The sequence below is a fragment of the Aythya ferina genome, assembly GCF_964211825.1.
Source record: "Aythya ferina genome assembly, chromosome: 13".
NCBI classification, from domain to species: Eukaryota; Metazoa; Chordata; class Aves; order Anseriformes; family Anatidae; genus Aythya; species Aythya ferina.
In genome coordinates this window covers 14,509,844-14,531,753 of record NC_140311.1, presented here as the reverse complement: position 1 = coordinate 14,531,753, position 21,910 = coordinate 14,509,844, and the positions used below count along the sequence as shown (strand labels likewise).

Genomic DNA, 21,910 nt, shown 5'->3' with positions numbered 1-21,910 from the left:
ACTGCCCGAAGAGTCCCACAATTGATGCTGTGCCTTAGCCGACAAGAATAAGTCAGGTGTAGAACCTCACTAACTGCTGGGTATGCAGAGGGCCACAAGGGGAAAATATGTGGCCATGGCACTCCATTCTCTTGGCACCTAAGTAGCTGGTTGGTTAGCAACCAAAGCAAATTGCAAGTGAATAAAACAGAGCCATGAGACAACCCTGATGTGCCTCCTTGGGCAATAGGTTATCCAGGAAAAAGCATTTATTGCATAAAGAGTAATCAGGCTGACAGTGCATTCCTAGGACACAGCTCACGTAACTGGACTTCCAATACAGCTTCAGTGATTAACAGAAGAAGCAGCAATCCAGAAGCCACCATTTATTGTCAACAGTGGAACTGCATAAATCAATCTGGTTGCATAGTGATGTTGGAGGAGTACTGGTCCTCAACAAACCTTACCAATATTGCCAATAGCAATTAAGAGATCAATTGCTCTTCTGAAAATGGGGACTGGAGATGCAGTAACACCTGGTAAAATCATCGTGCCAAGACATTTCATCCTATGGGTTCTGGGAACACGTGTTATTGCTAGGCACCAGATAAAAATAACTGAGCTGATTTATTCCCTAAGAGAGCTGATGCATTAAAATAACAGTTACATGGGGGTCAAGCTTGCAGAGCACTTCCTCTTACTTCCAAAGGTACTAGTTATGTTGGACTTCTCAGGCCACCATTCTTTCTGATACCAGAACTCGAAGGTAAGGGATTGGAAATCCAACGACGTGATGATCTTAAAAGAGAAAAGAGGTCAGGAGATACATCCCTAGCTTCCGGAAGTAACCAGAAACGGGGTACAGATGAGCGGCCTCCAGAGAGAATCACCCAACGTTATGGGCCAGCCGCTTGGAAGCCGAAGGAGGTGGTTGCAGGAGCTCGGCAGGTAAGATACATGTGCAACCTAAATCGAATCATAAGGTGGCAGGCAGTATTTGAAACCGTCACCGACCAAACCGCCAAGGTTCCTGACTTGCTCGCTGATCAAGCCACCCAGATGCGATGCGAGCTGCAATAATGCTACGTCTCACGGTCCTCGATTACGTACCAGCACGAGGAGGAGGTGCCTATGGACAAAGCCAAATGATGCAAGCTGCTGTCTTCAAATCGATGACAACAGGAAAGTCACTGAAGAAATTACAAAAGGGAATTAGAAAAGTAGCTCGCGTCCAGACCTGGAAGGTCTTGAACCTGGAAGGGAACATCTGGTCCTGGCTCCCAGGAGCAGCACGGGTGAAACAGTATTTGATTTGTTACTGGGATCCATCTTCTTAAGGATGATGCCTTGTTTAATCTCTTTTCTGAGGAAGTTAATTTGAAGGCTTCAGTCGTAAAGTCTCTGAAGATAGTAACTCTTAAGGGGCCAACAGGAAAGATTCTGCTAGGAAGCCAGGATCCCCAGGATCTACCAGATGAAAGGGACTTGCTCGTAATGGAGTAAAACGCAAAAAAACCCACGCCAGAGAGCAGAAAGAAAAGAGGAAGGAATTGTAAGCAAGAGTATGGGTGTGCAAAAGGAAGGGCGTTGCACCCCCATGCTGCGTCTCGAACCCGTGACCTCAGGTTTCTCTTCACGTCGCGAGGTCAGGGTTATGCGAGCGCCTCGAGCCGGTGAGCCACCGCCGCACCCTCGGGGGGCGGCGCTCCGGTTGGCCCCAAGAGCTGAGTGGCCGCTGGGGCGCTGGGGGGCGGGGCTATGCAAATGAAGCGCGGCCGGGCGCGCTGAGCAGCACGGGCCGGGGGGAGCCGAGCGGAGCCGAGCGCAGCCGAGTGCAGCAGGGGGGGCCGAGGGGAGCCGAGCGCAGCCGAGGGGAGCCGAGCGCAGCCGAGGGGGCATGGACGTGGCTAGAAATACCTGAGGGGAGGGCGGGAAGCCAGGGAGAGGAGGGGAGGGGGGGGAGAGGCTGGGAGAGGCTAGGAGAGGCTAGGAGAGGCTAGGAGAGGGGGGGCTTGCTCCATCGCCTTCGTGAGCTCTACAGGAAACAATCGGGATTGGTAAAGCCGGGAAGGGAAGAATGGGGGCTCGCTTCATGGCGTTAGAAAATAGATGGTGCTGAGTGTCTTTGCTTGCTGCTGTGCAAATGAACCGAAACGAGGAGTCTCGGGGCCCCTCACAGAGGACGTTTCCTGACAAAACCGGGGAACCGGTCTCAAAAAAGCAGCTGAGACCGACCCTGTGGTTTGGGCAAGAGCCGAGGAGCAGCTGAGGGGGTCAGCTGGTGGTGATGACGAGGAGTTATCGGCCTTCGTCCCCACGACCCCCCGAAGACCACCACCAGGAGAGGAGACAGTGCGCAAGTGCAGCCAGGAGGAGCTCATGGAAATGACTCCTTGGAGCTCATTTTAATACGGAGCGGAGCTAGGTTATGAACGTGTATAGGCGCGTTGGGAAACTTTGTGCACGTGTACCTCTTTGCTGCATAGAACCAGGGCAAGTTGCCCCGTCAGGCAGGCACGATTTTGGTGGGCCTACCCCCGTGCTGCCCAGCGCTGAATAAACCTTACGAACCAATAAACATACCCACTTTACAATCCTACTGCCTGTGGAGTCTGTTTTCCGCAAGTCAGCATTACGTTAGAGTTGTGGCAAAAAAGGCTGGTTTGTGCAGGCACCTTTTCCGAGCCGCATGAAGCGGGGACGGTGCAGCCTCCACACACCCAGTTTGTGCTCAGCCTGGCCAATACTGCACGGGGCGAGTTCAGTGCACGGGACCAAGTTGTCCAAGGCAGTTGTGGATGCCCCCTCCCTGGAAGCGCTCAAGGTCAGGCTGGATGGGAATTTGAGCAACCTGATGTAGTGCATCTCGTGTCCTTGCCCGTGGCAGGGGTTCAGAATTAAGGCCTCTTCCAACCCAAACCATCTTGAAGGCCTCTTCCAACCCAAACCGTTCGGTGAGTCTACAGCGTGTTTGGTGACGGAAGCCAGGAGTTGTCAGCGTTATGCTTTGTGTTAGGATTGCTTCGTTATTGTGTTAAAGAATCCTAACTTTTGCTGGCGTCAAGTCAAAGAAAAACACCCCTCAGTCTCTTAGAGAAGCCTTCTCTTTAGCCTGCCTTTATCACCGCAGGTAGAGAGCTGCTGCCTTTTTCTGCACTGGTTCTTTGACGTGACATCTTTACATGAGGGACAGGTATCCGATCGGAAGGTGAAACCGAAGCAGAAGCTTCGGAAATTTCCACTTCTCCGAGTGCTTCACCAACGCCTCGCGTTGCAGAGGAAGGAGAAGATTATGGCAAAGGTGTCGTTTTCTACCTCAGGGACAAAGTTGTGGTGGGAATTGTGTTATGGAATATCTTCAACAGGATGCCTATGGCTCGCGAGGTCAGTACAGGACTAGTATGCTGAACAGGGGGACTGTTGCTTTCAGCTTGCTTAGATCTGGGATTTGCTTGTCGAAAAACCAATCTGCCAAATGAAGCGAAATGAGACTGACTGAATGCAGATGAACTTCTGTAATGAAATGTCAAGTCTGGCAGATGAAAGCAGAGCAGTGGATATCGTCTTCGTGGACTTCAGGAAGGTCTTTGACACCGTGTCCCATTACGATCCTCAGGTACTAGTTATGTTGGACTTCTCAGGCCACCATTCTTTCTGATACCAGAACTCGAAGGTAAGGGATTGGAAATCCAACGACGTGATGATCTTAAAAGAGAAAAGAGGTCAGGAGATACATCCCTAGCTTCCGGAAGTAACCAGAAACGGGGTACAGATGAGCGGCCTCCAGAGAGAATCACCCAACGTTATGGGCCAGCCGCTTGGAAGCCGAAGGAGGTGGTTGCAGGAGCTCGGCAGGTAAGATACATGTGCAACCTAAATCGAATCATAAGGTGGCAGGCAGTATTTGAAACCGTCACCGACCAAACCGCCAAGGTTCCTGACTTGCTCGCTGATCAAGCCACCCAGATGCGATGCGAGCTGCAATAATGCTACGTCTCACGGTCCTCGATTACGTACCAGCACGAGGAGGAGGTGCCTATGGACAAAGCCAAATGATGCAAGCTGCTGTCTTCAAATCGATGACAACAGGAAAGTCACTGAAGAAATTACAAAAGGGAATTAGAAAAGTAGCTCGCGTCCAGACCTGGAAGGTCTTGAACCTGGAAGGGAACATCTGGTCCTGGCTCCCAGGAGCAGCACGGGTGAAACAGTATTTGATTTGTTACTGGGATCCATCTTCTTAAGGATGATGCCTTGTTTAATCTCTTTTCTGAGGAAGTTAATTTGAAGGCTTCAGTCGTAAAGTCTCTGAAGATAGTAACTCTTAAGGGGCCAACAGGAAAGATTCTGCTAGGAAGCCAGGATCCCCAGGATCTACCAGATGAAAGGGACTTGCTCGTAATGGAGTAAAACGCAAAAAAACCCACGCCAGAGAGCAGAAAGAAAAGAGGAAGGAATTGTAAGCAAGAGTATGGGTGTGCAAAAGGAAGGGCGTTGCACCCCCATGCTGCGTCTCGAACCCGTGACCTCAGGTTTCTCTTCACGTCGCGAGGTCAGGGTTATGCGAGCGCCTCGAGCCGGTGAGCCACCGCCGCACCCTCGGGGGGCGGCGCTCCGGTTGGCCCCAAGAGCTGAGTGGCCGCTGGGGCGCTGGGGGGCGGGGCTATGCAAATGAAGCGCGGCCGGGCGCGCTGAGCAGCACGGGCCGGGGGGAGCCGAGCGGAGCCGAGCGCAGCCGAGTGCAGCAGGGGGGGCCGAGGGGAGCCGAGCGCAGCCGAGGGGAGCCGAGCGCAGCCGAGGGGGCATGGACGTGGCTAGAAATACCTGAGGGGAGGGCGGGAAGCCAGGGAGAGGAGGGGAGGGGGGGGAGAGGCTAGGAGAGGCTAGGAGAGGCTAGGAGAGGCTAGGAGAGGCTAGGAGAGGCTAGGAGAGGCTAGGAGAGGCTAGGAGAGGGGGGGCTTGCTCCATCGCCTTCGTGAGCTCTACAGGAAACAATCGGGATTGGTAAAGCCGGGAAGGGAAGAATGGGGGCTCGCTTCATGGCGTTAGAAAATAGATGGTGCTGAGTGTCTTTGCTTGCTGCTGTGCAAATGAACCGAAACGAGGAGTCTCGGGGCCCCTCACAGAGGACGTTTCCTGACAAAACCGGGGAACCGGTCTCAAAACAGCAGCTGAGACCGACCCTGTGGTTTGGGCAAGAGCCGAGGAGCAGCTGGGGGGGTCAGCTGGTGGTGATGACGAGGAGTTATCGGCCTTCGTCCCCACGACCCCCCGAAGACCACCACCAGGAGAGGAGACAGTGCGCAAGTGCAGCCAGGAGGAGCTCATGGAAATGACTCCTTGGAGCTCATTTTAATACGGAGCGGAGCTAGGTTATGAACGTGTATAGGCGCGTTGGGAAACTTTGTGCACGTGTACCTCTTTGCTGCATAGAACCAGGGCAAGTTGCCCCGTCAGGCAGGCACGATTTTGGTGGGCCTACCCCCGTGCTGCCCAGCGCTGAATAAACCTTACGAACCAATAAACATACCCACTTTACAATCCTACTGCCTGTGGAGTCTGTTTTCCGCAAGTCAGCATTACGTTAGAGTTGTGGCAAAAAAGGCTGGTTTGTGCAGGCACCTTTTCCGAGCCGCATGAAGCGGGGACGGTGCAGCCTCCACACACCCAGTTTGTGCTCAGCCTGGCCAATACTGCACGGGGCGAGTTCAGTGCACGGGACCAAGTTGTCCAAGGCAGTTGTGGATGCCCCCTCCCTGGAAGCGCTCAAGGTCAGGCTGGATGGGAATTTGAGCAACCTGATGTAGTGCATCTCGTGTCCTTGCCCGTGGCAGGGGTTCAGAATTAAGGCCTCTTCCAACCCAAACCATCTTGAAGGCCTCTTCCAACCCAAACCGTTCGGTGAGTCTACAGCGTGTTTGGTGACGGAAGCCAGGAGTTGTCAGCGTTATGCTTTGTGTTAGGATTGCTTCGTTATTGTGTTAAAGAATCCTAACTTTTGCTGGCGTCAAGTCAAAGAAAAACACCCCTCAGTCTCTTAGAGAAGCCTTCTCTTTAGCCTGCCTTTATCACCGCAGGTAGAGAGCTGCTGCCTTTTTCTGCACTGGTTCTTTGACGTGACATCTTTACATGAGGGACAGGTATCCGATCGGAAGGTGAAACCGAAGCAGAAGCTTCGGAAATTTCCACTTCTCCGAGTGCTTCACCAACGCCTCGCGTTGCAGAGGAAGGAGAAGATTATGGCAAAGGTGTCGTTTTCTACCTCAGGGACAAAGTTGTGGTGGGAATTGTGTTATGGAATATCTTCAACAGGATGCCTATGGCTCGCGAGGTCAGTACAGGACTAGTATGCTGAACAGGGGGACTGTTGCTTTCAGCTTGCTTAGATCTGGGATTTGCTTGTCGAAAAACCAATCTGCCAAATGAAGCGAAATGAGACTGACTGAATGCAGATGAACTTCTGTAATGAAATGTCAAGTCTGGCAGATGAAAGCAGAGCAGTGGATATCGTCTTCGTGGACTTCAGGAAGGTCTTTGACACCGTGTCCCATTACGATCCTCAGGTACTAGTTATGTTGGACTTCTCAGGCCACCATTCTTTCTGATACCAGAACTCGAAGGTAAGGGATTGGAAATCCAACGACGTGATGATCTTAAAAGAGAAAAGAGGTCAGGAGATACATCCCTAGCTTCCGGAAGTAACCAGAAACGGGGTACAGATGAGCGGCCTCCAGAGAGAATCACCCAACGTTATGGGCCAGCCGCTTGGAAGCCGAAGGAGGTGGTTGCAGGAGCTCGGCAGGTAAGATACATGTGCAACCTAAATCGAATCATAAGGTGGCAGGCAGTATTTGAAACCGTCACCGACCAAACCGCCAAGGTTCCTGACTTGCTCGCTGATCAAGCCACCCAGATGCGATGCGAGCTGCAATAATGCTACGTCTCACGGTCCTCGATTACGTACCAGCACGAGGAGGAGGTGCCTATGGACAAAGCCAAATGATGCAAGCTGCTGTCTTCAAATCGATGACAACAGGAAAGTCACTGAAGAAATTACAAAAGGGAATTAGAAAAGTAGCTCGCGTCCAGACCTGGAAGGTCTTGAACCTGGAAGGGAACATCTGGTCCTGGCTCCCAGGAGCAGCACGGGTGAAACAGTATTTGATTTGTTACTGGGATCCATCTTCTTAAGGATGATGCCTTGTTTAATCTCTTTTCTGAGGAAGTTAATTTGAAGGCTTCAGTCGTAAAGTCTCTGAAGATAGTAACTCTTAAGGGGCCAACAGGAAAGATTCTGCTAGGAAGCCAGGATCCCCAGGATCTACCAGATGAAAGGGACTTGCTCGTAATGGAGTAAAACGCAAAAAAACCCACGCCAGAGAGCAGAAAGAAAAGAGGAAGGAATTGTAAGCAAGAGTATGGGTGTGCAAAAGGAAGGGCGTTGCACCCCCATGCTGCGTCTCGAACCCGTGACCTCAGGTTTCTCTTCACGTCGCGAGGTCAGGGTTATGCGAGCGCCTCGAGCCGGTGAGCCACCGCCGCACCCTCGGGGGGCGGCGCTCCGGTTGGCCCCAAGAGCTGAGTGGCCGCTGGGGCGCTGGGGGGCGGGGCTATGCAAATGAAGCGCGGCCGGGCGCGCTGAGCAGCACGGGCCGGGGGGAGCCGAGCGGAGCCGAGCGCAGCCGAGTGCAGCAGGGGGGGCCGAGGGGAGCCGAGCGCAGCCGAGGGGAGCCGAGGGGAGCCGAGGGGGCATGGACGTGGCTAGAAATACCTGAGGGGAGGGCGGGAAGCCAGGGAGAGGAGGGGAGGGGAGGGGGGGGAGAGGCTAGGAGAGGCTAGGAGAGGCTAGGAGAGGCTAGGAGAGGCTAGGAGAGGCTAGGAGAGGCTAGGAGAGGCTAGGAGAGGGGGGGCTTGCTCCATCGCCTTCGTGAGCTCTACAGGAAACAATCGGGATTGGTAAAGCCGGGAAGGGAAGAATGGGGGCTCGCTTCATGGCGTTAGAAAATAGATGGTGCTGAGTGTCTTTGCTTGCTGCTGTGCAAATGAACCGAAACGAGGAGTCTCGGGGCCCCTCACAGAGGACGTTTCCTGACAAAACCGGGGAACCGGTCTCAAAACAGCAGCTGAGACCGACCCTGTGGTTTGGGCAAGAGCCGAGGAGCAGCTGGGGGGGTCAGCTGGTGGTGATGACGAGGAGTTATCGGCCTTCGTCCCCACGACCCCCCGAAGACCACCACCAGGAGAGGAGACAGTGCGCAAGTGCAGCCAGGAGGAGCTCATGGAAATGACTCCTTGGAGCTCATTTTAATACGGAGCGGAGCTAGGTTATGAACGTGTATAGGCGCGTTGGGAAACTTTGTGCACGTGTACCTCTTTGCTGCATAGAACCAGGGCAAGTTGCCCCGTCAGGCAGGCACGATTTTGGTGGGCCTACCCCCGTGCTGCCCAGCGCTGAATAAACCTTACGAACCAATAAACATACCCACTTTACAATCCTACTGCCTGTGGAGTCTGTTTTCCGCAAGTCAGCATTACGTTAGAGTTGTGGCAAAAAAGGCTGGTTTGTGCAGGCACCTTTTCCGAGCCGCATGAAGCGGGGACGGTGCAGCCTCCACACACCCAGTTTGTGCTCAGCCTGGCCAATACTGCACGGGGCGAGTTCAGTGCACGGGACCAAGTTGTCCAAGGCAGTTGTGGATGCCCCCTCCCTGGAAGCGCTCAAGGTCAGGCTGGATGGGAATTTGAGCAACCTGATGTAGTGCATCTCGTGTCCTTGCCCGTGGCAGGGGTTCAGAATTAAGGCCTCTTCCAACCCAAACCATCTTGAAGGCCTCTTCCAACCCAAACCGTTCGGTGAGTCTACAGCGTGTTTGGTGACGGAAGCCAGGAGTTGTCAGCGTTATGCTTTGTGTTAGGATTGCTTCGTTATTGTGTTAAAGAATCCTAACTTTTGCTGGCGTCAAGTCAAAGAAAAACACCCCTCAGTCTCTTAGAGAAGCCTTCTCTTTAGCCTGCCTTTATCACCGCAGGTAGAGAGCTGCTGCCTTTTTCTGCACTGGTTCTTTGACGTGACATCTTTACATGAGGGACAGGTATCCGATCGGAAGGTGAAACCGAAGCAGAAGCTTCGGAAATTTCCACTTCTCCGAGTGCTTCACCAACGCCTCGCGTTGCAGAGGAAGGAGAAGATTATGGCAAAGGTGTCGTTTTCTACCTCAGGGACAAAGTTGTGGTGGGAATTGTGTTATGGAATATCTTCAACAGGATGCCTATGGCTCGCGAGGTCAGTACAGGACTAGTATGCTGAACAGGGGGACTGTTGCTTTCAGCTTGCTTAGATCTGGGATTTGCTTGTCGAAAAACCAATCTGCCAAATGAAGCGAAATGAGACTGACTGAATGCAGATGAACTTCTGTAATGAAATGTCAAGTCTGGCAGATGAAAGCAGAGCAGTGGATATCGTCTTCGTGGACTTCAGGAAGGTCTTTGACACCGTGTCCCATTACGATCCTCAGGTACTAGTTATGTTGGACTTCTCAGGCCACCATTCTTTCTGATACCAGAACTCGAAGGTAAGGGATTGGAAATCCAACGACGTGATGATCTTAAAAGAGAAAAGAGGTCAGGAGATACATCCCTAGCTTCCGGAAGTAACCAGAAACGGGGTACAGATGAGCGGCCTCCAGAGAGAATCACCCAACGTTATGGGCCAGCCGCTTGGAAGCCGAAGGAGGTGGTTGCAGGAGCTCGGCAGGTAAGATACATGTGCAACCTAAATCGAATCATAAGGTGGCAGGCAGTATTTGAAACCGTCACCGACCAAACCGCCAAGGTTCCTGACTTGCTCGCTGATCAAGCCACCCAGATGCGATGCGAGCTGCAATAATGCTACGTCTCACGGTCCTCGATTACGTACCAGCACGAGGAGGAGGTGCCTATGGACAAAGCCAAATGATGCAAGCTGCTGTCTTCAAATCGATGACAACAGGAAAGTCACTGAAGAAATTACAAAAGGGAATTAGAAAAGTAGCTCGCGTCCAGACCTGGAAGGTCTTGAACCTGGAAGGGAACATCTGGTCCTGGCTCCCAGGAGCAGCACGGGTGAAACAGTATTTGATTTGTTACTGGGATCCATCTTCTTAAGGATGATGCCTTGTTTAATCTCTTTTCTGAGGAAGTTAATTTGAAGGCTTCAGTCGTAAAGTCTCTGAAGATAGTAACTCTTACGGGGCCAACAGGGAAGATTCTGCTAGGAAGCCAGGATCCCCAGGATCTACCAGATGAAAGGGACTTGCTCGTAATGGAGTAAAACGCAAAAAAACCCACGCCAGAGAGCAGAAAGAAAAGAGGAAGGAATTGTAAGCAAGAGTATGGGTGTGCAAAAGGAAGGGCGTTGCACCCCCATGCTGCGTCTCGAACCCGTGACCTCAGGTTTCTCTTCACGTCGCGAGGTCAGGGTTATGCGAGCGCCTCGAGCCGGTGAGCCACCGCCGCACCCTCGGGGGGCGGCGCTCCGGTTGGCCCCAAGAGCTGAGTGGCCGCTGGGGCGCTGGGGGGCGGGGCTATGCAAATGAAGCGCGGCCGGGCGCGCTGAGCAGCACGGGCCGGGGGGAGCCGAGCGGAGCCGAGCGCAGCCGAGTGCAGCAGGGGGGGCCGAGGGGAGCCGAGCGCAGCCGAGGGGAGCCGAGGGGAGCCGAGGGGGCATGGACGTGGCTAGAAATACCTGAGGGGAGGGCGGGAAGCCAGGGAGAGGAGGGGAGGGGGGGGAGAGGCTGGGAGAGGCTAGGAGAGGCTAGGAGAGGCTAGGAGAGGCTAGGAGAGGCTAGGAGAGGCTAGGAGAGGCTAGGAGAGGCTAGGAGAGGGGGGGCTTGCTCCATCGCCTTCGTGAGCTCTACAGGAAACAATCGGGATTGGTAAAGCCGGGAAGGGAAGAATGGGGGCTCGCTTCATGGCGTTAGAAAATAGATGGTGCTGAGTGTCTTTGCTTGCTGCTGTGCAAATGAACCGAAACGAGGAGTCTCGGGGCCCCTCACAGAGGACGTTTCCTGACAAAACCGGGGAACCGGTCTCAAAACAGCAGCTGAGACCGACCCTGTGGTTTGGGCAAGAGCCGAGGAGCAGCTGGGGGGGTCAGCTGGTGGTGATGACGAGGAGTTATCGGCCTTCGTCCCCACGACCCCCCGAAGACCACCACCAGGAGAGGAGACAGTGCGCAAGTGCAGCCAGGAGGAGCTCATGGAAATGACTCCTTGGAGCTCATTTTAATACGGAGCGGAGCTAGGTTATGAACGTGTATAGGCGCGTTGGGAAACTTTGTGCACGTGTACCTCTTTGCTGCATAGAACCAGGGCAAGTTGCCCCGTCAGGCAGGCACGATTTTGGTGGGCCTACCCCCGTGCTGCCCAGCGCTGAATAAACCTTACGAACCAATAAACATACCCACTTTACAATCCTACTGCCTGTGGAGTCTGTTTTCCGCAAGTCAGCATTACGTTAGAGTTGTGGCAAAAAAGGCTGGTTTGTGCAGGCACCTTTTCCGAGCCGCATGAAGCGGGGACGGTGCAGCCTCCACACACCCAGTTTGTGCTCAGCCTGGCCAATACTGCACGGGGCGAGTTCAGTGCACGGGACCAAGTTGTCCAAGGCAGTTGTGGATGCCCCCTCCCTGGAAGCGCTCAAGGTCAGGCTGGATGGGAATTTGAGCAACCTGATGTAGTGCATCTCGTGTCCTTGCCCGTGGCAGGGGTTCAGAATTAAGGCCTCTTCCAACCCAAACCATCTTGAAGGCCTCTTCCAACCCAAACCGTTCGGTGAGTCTACAGCGTGTTTGGTGACGGAAGCCAGGAGTTGTCAGCGTTATGCTTTGTGTTAGGATTGCTTCGTTATTGTGTTAAAGAATCCTAACTTTTGCTGGCGTCAAGTCAAAGAAAAACACCCCTCAGTCTCTTAGAGAAGCCTTCTCTTTAGCCTGCCTTTATCACCGCAGGTAGAGAGCTGCTGCCTTTTTCTGCACTGGTTCTTTGACGTGACATCTTTACATGAGGGACAGGTATCCGATCGGAAGGTGAAACCGAAGCAGAAGCTTCGGAAATTTCCACTTCTCCGAGTGCTTCACCAACGCCTCGCGTTGCAGAGGAAGGAGAAGATTATGGCAAAGGTGTCGTTTTCTACCTCAGGGACAAAGTTGTGGTGGGAATTGTGTTATGCAATATCTTCAACAGGATGCCTATGGCTCGCGAGGTCAGTACAGGACTAGTATGCTGAACAGGGGGACTGTTGCTTTCAGCTTGCTTAGATCTGGGATTTGCTTGTCGAAAAACCAATCTGCCAAATGAAGCGAAATGAGACTGACTGAATGCAGATGAACTTCTGTAATGAAATGTCAAGTCTGGCAGATGAAAGCAGAGCAGTGGATATCGTCTTCGTGGACTTCAGGAAGGTCTTTGACACCGTGTCCCATTACGATCCTCAGGTACTAGTTATGTTGGACTTCTCAGGCCACCATTCTTTCTGATACCAGAACTCGAAGGTAAGGGATTGGAAATCCAACGACGTGATGATCTTAAAAGAGAAAAGAGGTCAGGAGATACATCCCTAGCTTCCGGAAGTAACCAGAAACGGGGTACAGATGAGCGGCCTCCAGAGAGAATCACCCAACGTTATGGGCCAGCCGCTTGGAAGCCGAAGGAGGTGGTTGCAGGAGCTCGGCAGGTAAGATACATGTGCAACCTAAATCGAATCATAAGGTGGCAGGCAGTATTTGAAACCGTCACCGACCAAACCGCCAAGGTTCCTGACTTGCTCGCTGATCAAGCCACCCAGATGCGATGCGAGCTGCAATAATGCTACGTCTCACGGTCCTCGATTACGTACCAGCACGAGGAGGAGGTGCCTATGGACAAAGCCAAATGATGCAAGCTGCTGTCTTCAAATCGATGACAACAGGAAAGTCACTGAAGAAATTACAAAAGGGAATTAGAAAAGTAGCTCGCGTCCAGACCTGGAAGGTCTTGAACCTGGAAGGGAACATCTGGTCCTGGCTCCCAGGAGCAGCACGGGTGAAACAGTATTTGATTTGTTACTGGGATCCATCTTCTTAAGGATGATGCCTTGTTTAATCTCTTTTCTGAGGAAGTTAATTTGAAGGCTTCAGTCGTAAAGTCTCTGAAGATAGTAACTCTTACGGGGCCAACAGGGAAGATTCTGCTAGGAAGCCAGGATCCCCAGGATCTACCAGATGAAAGGGACTTGCTCGTAATGGAGTAAAACGCAAAAAAACCCACGCCAGAGAGCAGAAAGAAAAGAGGAAGGAATTGTAAGCAAGAGTATGGGTGTGCAAAAGGAAGGGCGTTGCACCCCCATGCTGCGTCTCGAACCCGTGACCTCAGGTTTCTCTTCACGTCGCGAGGTCAGGGTTATGCGAGCGCCTCGAGCCGGTGAGCCACCGCCGCACCCTCGGGGGGCGGCGCTCCGGTTGGCCCCAAGAGCTGAGTGGCCGCTGGGGCGCTGGGGGGCGGGGCTATGCAAATGAAGCGCGGCCGGGCGCGCTGAGCAGCACGGGCCGGGGGGAGCCGAGCGGAGCCGAGCGCAGCCGAGTGCAGCAGGGGGGGCCGAGGGGAGCCGAGCGCAGCCGAGGGGAGCCGAGCGCAGCCGAGGGGGCATGGACGTGGCTAGAAATACCTGAGGGGAGGGCGGGAAGCCAGGGAGAGGAGGGGAGGGGGGGGAGAGGCTGGGAGAGGCTAGGAGAGGCTAGGAGAGGCTAGGAGAGGCTAGGAGAGGCTAGGAGAGGCTAGGAGAGGGGGGGCTTGCTCCATCGCCTTCGTGAGCTCTACAGGAAACAATCGGGATTGGTAAAGCCGGGAAGGGAAGAATGGGGGCTCGCTTCATGGCGTTAGAAAATAGATGGTGCTGAGTGTCTTTGCTTGCTGCTGTGCAAATGAACCGAAACGAGGAGTCTCGGGGCCCCTCACAGAGGACGTTTCCTGACAAAACCGGGGAACCGGTCTCAAAACAGCAGCTGAGACCGACCCTGTGGTTTGGGCAAGAGCCGAGGAGCAGCTGGGGGGGTCAGCTGGTGGTGATGACGAGGAGTTATCGGCCTTCGTCCCCACGACCCCCCGAAGACCACCACCAGGAGAGGAGACAGTGCGCAAGTGCAGCCAGGAGGAGCTCATGGAAATGACTCCTTGGAGCTCATTTTAATACGGAGCGGAGCTAGGTTATGAACGTGTATAGGCGCGTTGGGAAACTTTGTGCACGTGTACCTCTTTGCTGCATAGAACCAGGGCAAGTTGCCCCGTCAGGCAGGCACGATTTTGGTGGGCCTACCCCCGTGCTGCCCAGCGCTGAATAAACCTTACGAACCAATAAACATACCCACTTTACAATCCTACTGCCTGTGGAGTCTGTTTTCCGCAAGTCAGCATTACGTTAGAGTTGTGGCAAAAAAGGCTGGTTTGTGCAGGCACCTTTTCCGAGCCGCATGAAGCGGGGACGGTGCAGCCTCCACACACCCAGTTTGTGCTCAGCCTGGCCAATACTGCACGGGGCGAGTTCAGTGCACGGGACCAAGTTGTCCAAGGCAGTTGTGGATGCCCCCTCCCTGGAAGCGCTCAAGGTCAGGCTGGATGGGAATTTGAGCAACCTGATGTAGTGCATCTCGTGTCCTTGCCCGTGGCAGGGGTTCAGAATTAAGGCCTCTTCCAACCCAAACCATCTTGAAGGCCTCTTCCAACCCAAACCGTTCGGTGAGTCTACAGCGTGTTTGGTGACGGAAGCCAGGAGTTGTCAGCGTTATGCTTTGTGTTAGGATTGCTTCGTTATTGTGTTAAAGAATCCTAACTTTTGCTGGCGTCAAGTCAAAGAAAAACACCCCTCAGTCTCTTAGAGAAGCCTTCTCTTTAGCCTGCCTTTATCACCGCAGGTAGAGAGCTGCTGCCTTTTTCTGCACTGGTTCTTTGACGTGACATCTTTACATGAGGGACAGGTATCCGATCGGAAGGTGAAACCGAAGCAGAAGCTTCGGAAATTTCCACTTCTCCGAGTGCTTCACCAACGCCTCGCGTTGCAGAGGAAGGAGAAGATTATGGCAAAGGTGTCGTTTTCTACCTCAGGGACAAAGTTGTGGTGGGAATTGTGTTATGGAATATCTTCAACAGGATGCCTATGGCTCGCGAGGTCAGTACAGGACTAGTATGCTGAACAGGGGGACTGTTGCTTTCAGCTTGCTTAGATCTGGGATTTGCTTGTCGAAAAACCAATCTGCCAAATGAAGCGAAATGAGACTGACTGAATGCAGATGAACTTCTGTAATGAAATGTCAAGTCTGGCAGATGAAAGCAGAGCAGTGGATATCGTCTTCGTGGACTTCAGGAAGGTCTTTGACACCGTGTCCCATTACGATCCTCAGGTACTAGTTATGTTGGACTTCTCAGGCCACCATTCTTTCTGATACCAGAACTCGAAGGTAAGGGATTGGAAATCCAACGACGTGATGATCTTAAAAGAGAAAAGAGGTCAGGAGATACATCCCTAGCTTCCGGAAGTAACCAGAAACGGGGTACAGATGAGCGGCCTCCAGAGAGAATCACCCAACGTTATGGGCCAGCCGCTTGGAAGCCGAAGGAGGTGGTTGCAGGAGCTCGGCAGGTAAGATACATGTGCAACCTAAATCGAATCATAAGGTGGCAGGCAGTATTTGAAACCGTCACCGACCAAACCGCCAAGGTTCCTGACTTGCTCGCTGATCAAGCCACCCAGATGCGATGCGAGCTGCAATAATGCTACGTCTCACGGTCCTCGATTACGTACCAGCACGAGGAGGAGGTGCCTATGGACAAAGCCAAATGATGCAAGCTGCTGTCTTCAAATCGATGACAACAGGAAAGTCACTGAAGAAATTACAAAAGGGAATTAGAAAAGTAGCTCGCGTCCAGACCTGGAAGGTCTTGAACCTGGAAGGGAACATCTGGTCCTGGCTCCCAGGAGCAGCACGGGTGAAACAGTATTTGATTTGTTACTGGGATCCATCTTCTTAAGGATGATGCCTTGTTTAATCTCTTTTCTGAGGAAGTTAATTTGAAGGCTTCAGTCGTAAAGTCTCTGAAGATAGTAACTCTTACGGGGCCAACAGGGAAGATTCTGCTAGGAAGCCAGGATCCCCAGGATCTACCAGATGAAAGGGACTTGCTCGTAATGGAGTAAAACGCAAAAAAACCCACGCCAGAGAGCAGAAAGAAAAGAGGAAGGAATTGTAAGCAAGAGTATGGGTGTGCAAAAGGAAGGGCGTTGCACCCCCATGCTGCGTCTCGAACCCGTGACCTCAGGTTTCTCTTCACGTCGCGAGGTCAGGGTTATGCGAGCGCCTCGAGCCGGTGAGCCACCGCCGCACCCTCGGGGGGCGGCGCTCCGGTTGGCCCCAAGAGCTGAGTGGCCGCTGGGGCGCTGGGGGGCGGGGCTATGCAAATGAAGCGCGGCCGGGCGCGCTGAGCAGCACGGGCCGGGGGGAGCCGAGCGGAGCCGAGCGCAGCCGAGTGCAGCAGGGGGGGCCGAGGGGAGCCGAGCGCAGCCGAGGGGAGCCGAGGGGAGCCGAGGGGGCATGGACGTGGCTAGAAATACCTGAGGGGAGGGCGGGAAGCCAGGGAGAGGAGGGGAGGGGGGGGAGAGGCTGGGAGAGGCTGGGAGAGGCTAGGAGAGGCTAGGAGAGGCTAGGAGAGGCTAGGAGAGGCTAGGAGAGGGGGGGCTTGCTCCATCGCCTTCGTGAGCTCTACAGGAAACAATCGGGATTGGTAAAGCCGGGAAGGGAAGAATGGGGGCTCGCTTCATGGCGTTAGAAAATAGATGGTGCTGAGTGTCTTTGCTTGCTGCTGTGCAAATGAACCGAAACGAGGAGTCTCGGGGCCCCTCACAGAGGACGTTTCCTGACAAAACCGGGGAACCGGTCTCAAAACAGCAGCTGAGACCGACCCTGTGGTTTGGGCAAGAGCCGAGGAGCAGCTGGGGGGGTCAGCTGGTGGTGATGACGAGGAGTTATCGGCCTTCGTCCCCACGACCCCCCGAAGACCACCACCAGGAGAGGAGACAGTGCGCAAGTGCAGCCAGGAGGAGCTCATGGAAATGACTCCTTGGAGCTCATTTTAATACGGAGCGGAGCTAGGTTATGAACGTGTATAGGCGCGTTGGGAAACTTTGTGCACGTGTACCTCTTTGCTGCATAGAACCAGGGCAAGTTGCCCCGTCAGGCAGGCACGATTTTGGTGGGCCTACCCCCGTGCTGCCCAGCGCTGAATAAACCTTACGAACCAATAAACATACCCACTTTACAATCCTACTGCCTGTGGAGTCTGTTTTCCGCAAGTCAGCATTACGTTAGAGTTGTGGCAAAAAAGGCTGGTTTGTGCAGGCACCTTTTCCGAGCCGCATGAAGCGGGGACGGTGCAGCCTCCACACACCCAGTTTGTGCTCAGCCTGGCCAATACTGCACGGGGCGAGTTCAGTGCACGGGACCAAGTTGTCCAAGGCAGTTGTGGATGCCCCCTCCCTGGAAGCGCTCAAGGTCAGGCTGGATGGGAATTTGAGCAACCTGATGTAGTGCATCTCGTGTCCTTGCCCGTGGCAGGGGTTCAGAATTAAGGCCTCTTCCAACCCAAACCATCTTGAAGGCCTCTTCCAACCCAAACCGTTCGGTGAGTCTACAGCGTGTTTGGTGACGGAAGCCAGGAGTTGTCAGCGTTATGCTTTGTGTTAGGATTGCTTCGTTATTGTGTTAAAGAATCCTAACTTTTGCTGGCGTCAAGTCAAAGAAAAACACCCCTCAGTCTCTTAGAGAAGCCTTCTCTTTAGCCTGCCTTTATCACCGCAGGTAGAGAGCTGCTGCCTTTTTCTGCACTGGTTCTTTGACGTGACATCTTTACATGAGGGACAGGTATCCGATCGGAAGGTGAAACCGAAGCAGAAGCTTCGGAAATTTCCACTTCTCCGAGTGCTTCACCAACGCCTCGCGTTGCAGAGGAAGGAGAAGATTATGGCAAAGGTGTCGTTTTCTACCTCAGGGACAAAGTTGTGGTGGGAATTGTGTTATGCAATATCTTCAACAGGATGCCTATGGCTCGCGAGGTCAGTACAGGACTAGTATGCTGAACAGGGGGACTGTTGCTTTCAGCTTGCTTAGATCTGGGATTTGCTTGTCGAAAAACCAATCTGCCAAATGAAGCGAAATGAGACTGACTGAATGCAGATGAACTTCTGTAATGAAATGTCAAGTCTGGCAGATGAAAGCAGAGCAGTGGATATCGTCTTCGTGGACTTCAGGAAGGTCTTTGACACCGTGTCCCATTACGATCCTCAGGTACTAGTTATGTTGGACTTCTCAGGCCACCATTCTTTCTGATACCAGAACTCGAAGGTAAGGGATTGGAAATCCAACGACGTGATGATCTTAAAAGAGAAAAGAGGTCAGGAGATACATCCCTAGCTTCCGGAAGTAACCAGAAACGGGGTACAGATGAGCGGCCTCCAGAGAGAATCACCCAACGTTATGGGCCAGCCGCTTGGAAGCCGAAGGAGGTGGTTGCAGGAGCTCGGCAGGTAAGATACATGTGCAACCTAAATCGAATCATAAGGTGGCAGGCAGTATTTGAAACCGTCACCGACCAAACCGCCAAGGTTCCTGACTTGCTCGCTGATCAAGCCACCCAGATGCGATGCGAGCTGCAATAATGCTACGTCTCACGGTCCTCGATTACGTACCAGCACGAGGAGGAGGTGCCTATGGACAAAGCCAAATGATGCAAGCTGCTGTCTTCAAATCGATGACAACAGGAAAGTCACTGAAGAAATTACAAAAGGGAATTAGAAAAGTAGCTCGCGTCCAGACCTGGAAGGTCTTGAACCTGGAAGGGAACATCTGGTCCTGGCTCCCAGGAGCAGCACGGGTGAAACAGTATTTGATTTGTTACTGGGATCCATCTTCTTAAGGATGATGCCTTGTTTAATCTCTTTTCTGAGGAAGTTAATTTGAAGGCTTCAGTCGTAAAGTCTCTGAAGATAGTAACTCTCAAGGGGCCAACAGGAAAGATTCTGCTAGGAAGCCAGGATCCCCAGGATCTACCAGATGAACGGGACTTGCTCGTAATGGAGTAAAACGCAAAAAAACCCACGCCAGAGAGCAGAAAGAAAAGAGGAAGGAATTGTAAGCAAGAGTATGGGTGTGCAAAAGGAGGGACGTTGCACCCCCATGCTGGGTCTCGAACCCGTGACAAGGTCAGGGTTATGCGAGCGCCTCGAGCCGGTGAGCCACCGCCGCCTCCTCGGGGGGAGGGGCTCCGGCTGGCCCCAAGAGCTGAGTGGCCGCTGGGGCGCTGGGGGGCGGGGCTATGCAAATGAAGCGCGGCCGGGCGCGCTGAGCAGCACGGGCCGGGGGGAGCCGAGCGGAGCCGAGCGCAGCCGAGGGGAGCCGAGCGCAGCCGAGGGGGCATGGACGTGGCTAGAAATACCTGAGGGGAGGGCGGGAAGCCAGGGAGAGGAGGGGAGGGGGGGGAGAGGCTAGGAGCCTCTCCTAGCCTCTCCTAGCCTCTCAAAAACGCAAAAAAAACACACCAGAGAGCAGAAAGAAAAGAGGAAGGAATTGTAAGCAAGAGTATCTGTGTGCAAAACAGGGAGAGCGGGTCAACCCCCCAGGCAGGCCTCGAACCCGTGACCCTGATGGCTCCTGCCGCGGTAGGGCGGGGTTATGTGAGCACCTCTTGCCACTGGGCTAACACCGCCTCCACGGGAGGAGGGGCTCCGGCTGGCCCCAAGAGCTGAGAGGCCGCTGGGGCGCTCGGGGGCGGGGCTATGCAAATGAAGCGCGGCCGGGCGCGCTGAGCAGCACGAGCCGGAGGGGGCCGAGGGGAGCCGAGCGCAGCCGAGTGCAGCAGGGGGGGCCGAGGGGAGCCGAGCGCAGCCGAGGGGAGCCGAGGGGAGCCGAGGGGGCATGGACGTGGCTAGAAATACCTGAGGGGAGGGCGGGAAGCCAGGGAGAGGAGGGGAGGGGAGGGGAGGGGGGGGAGAGGCTGGGAGAGGCTGGGAGAGGCTGGGAGAGGCTAGGAGAGGCTAGGAGAGGCTAGGAGAGGCTAGGAGAGGCTAGGAGAGGCTAGGAGAGGCTAGGAGAGGGGGGGCTTGCTCCATCGCCTTTTTGAGCTCTACAGGAAACAATCGGGATTGGTAAAGCCGGGAAGGGAAGAATGGGGGCTCGCTTCATGGCGTTAGAAAATAGATGGTGCTGAGTGTCTTTGCTTGCTGCTGTGCAAATGAACCGAAACGAGGAGTCTCGGGGCCCCTCACAGAGGACGTTTCCTGACAAAACCGGGGAACCGGTCTCAAAACAGCAGCTGAGACCGACCCTGTGGTTTGGGCAAGAGCCGAGGAGCAGCTGGGGGGGTCAGCTGGTGGTGATGACGAGGAGTTATCGGCCTTCGTCCCCACGACCCCCCGAAGACCACCACCAGGAGAGGAGACAGTGCGCAAGTGCAGCCAGGAGGAGCTCATGGAAATGACTCCTTGGAGCTCATTTTAATACGGAGCGGAGCTAGGTTATGAACGTGTATAGGCGCGTTGGGAAACTTTGTGCACGTGTACCTCTTTGCTGCATAGAACCAGGGCAAGTTGCCCCGTCAGGCAGGCACGATTTTGGTGGGCCTACCCCCGTGCTGCCCAGCGCTGAATAAACCTTACGAACCAATAAACATACCCACTTTACAATCCTACTGCCTGTGGAGTCTGTTTTCCGCAAGTCAGCATTACGTTAGAGTTGTGGCAAAAAAGGCTGGTTTGTGCAGGCACCTTTTCCGAGCCGCATGAAGCGGGGACGGTGCAGCCTCCACACACCCAGTTTGTGCTCAGCCTGGCCAATACTGCACGGGGCGAGTTCAGTGCACGGGACCAAGTTGTCCAAGGCAGTTGTGGATGCCCCCTCCCTGGAAGCGCTCAAGGTCAGGCTGGATGGGAATTTGAGCAACCTGATGTAGTGCATCTCGTGTCCTTGCCCGTGGCAGGGGTTCAGAATTAAGGCCTCTTCCAACCCAAACCATCTTGAAGGCCTCTTCCAACCCAAACCGTTCGGTGAGTCTACAGCGTGTTTGGTGACGGAAGCCAGGAGTTGTCAGCGTTATGCTTTGTGTTAGGATTGCTTCGTTATTGTGTTAAAGAATCCTAACTTTTGCTGGCGTCAAGTCAAAGAAAAACACCCCTCAGTCTCTTAGAGAAGCCTTCTCTTTAGCCTGCCTTTATCACCGCAGGTAGAGAGCTGCTGCCTTTTTCTGCACTGGTTCTTTGACGTGACATCTTTACATGAGGGACAGGTATCCGATCGGAAGGTGAAACCGAAGCAGAAGCTTCGGAAATTTCCACTTCTCCGAGTGCTTCACCAACGCCTCGCGTTGCAGAGGAAGGAGAAGATTATGGCAAAGGTGTCGTTTTCTACCTCAGGGACAAAGTTGTGGTGGGAATTGTGTTATGCAATATCTTCAACAGGATGCCTATGGCTCGCGAGGTCAGTACAGGACTAGTATGCTGAACAGGGGGACTGTTGCTTTCAGCTTGCTTAGATCTGGGATTTGCTTGTCGAAAAACCAATCTGCCAAATGAAGCGAAATGAGACTGACTGAATGCAGATGAACTTCTGTAATGAAATGTCAAGTCTGGCAGATGAAAGCAGAGCAGTGGATATCGTCTTCGTGGACTTCAGGAAGGTCTTTGACACCGTGTCCCATTACGATCCTCAGGTACTAGTTATGTTGGACTTCTCAGGCCACCATTCTTTCTGATACCAGAACTCGAAGGTAAGGGATTGGAAATCCAACGACGTGATGATCTTAAAAGAGAAAAGAGGTCAGGAGATACATCCCTAGCTTCCGGAAGTAACCAGAAACGGGGTACAGATGAGCGGCCTCCA

At 53.7% G+C, this 21,910-nt stretch overlaps 3 long non-coding RNA genes across 3 annotated transcripts; all 3 read right to left on the bottom strand.

Annotated features, from left to right (window-relative positions):
• Positions 1–230: 230 nt before the first annotated feature.
• LOC311444055 lies at positions 231–1,667 on the bottom strand. Its single transcript, XR_014697636.1, has 2 exons — positions 1,090–1,667; positions 231–777 (listed from the first exon to the last, which is right to left on the bottom strand). It is a non-coding gene; the product is annotated as an uncharacterized lncRNA (long non-coding RNA).
• A 689-nt stretch (positions 1,668–2,356) lies between these two features.
• On the bottom strand, positions 2,357–4,574 carry LOC311444049. The gene is made up of 2 exons (XR_014697630.1): positions 3,997–4,574; positions 2,357–3,684 (listed from the first exon to the last, which is right to left on the bottom strand). It is a non-coding gene; the product is annotated as an uncharacterized lncRNA (long non-coding RNA).
• Positions 4,575–5,303: 729 nt separating this feature from the next.
• LOC311444048 lies at positions 5,304–7,521 on the bottom strand. The gene is made up of 2 exons (XR_014697629.1): positions 6,944–7,521; positions 5,304–6,631 (listed from the first exon to the last, which is right to left on the bottom strand). It is a non-coding gene; the product is annotated as an uncharacterized lncRNA (long non-coding RNA).
• Positions 7,522–21,910: the final 14,389 nt, after the last annotated feature.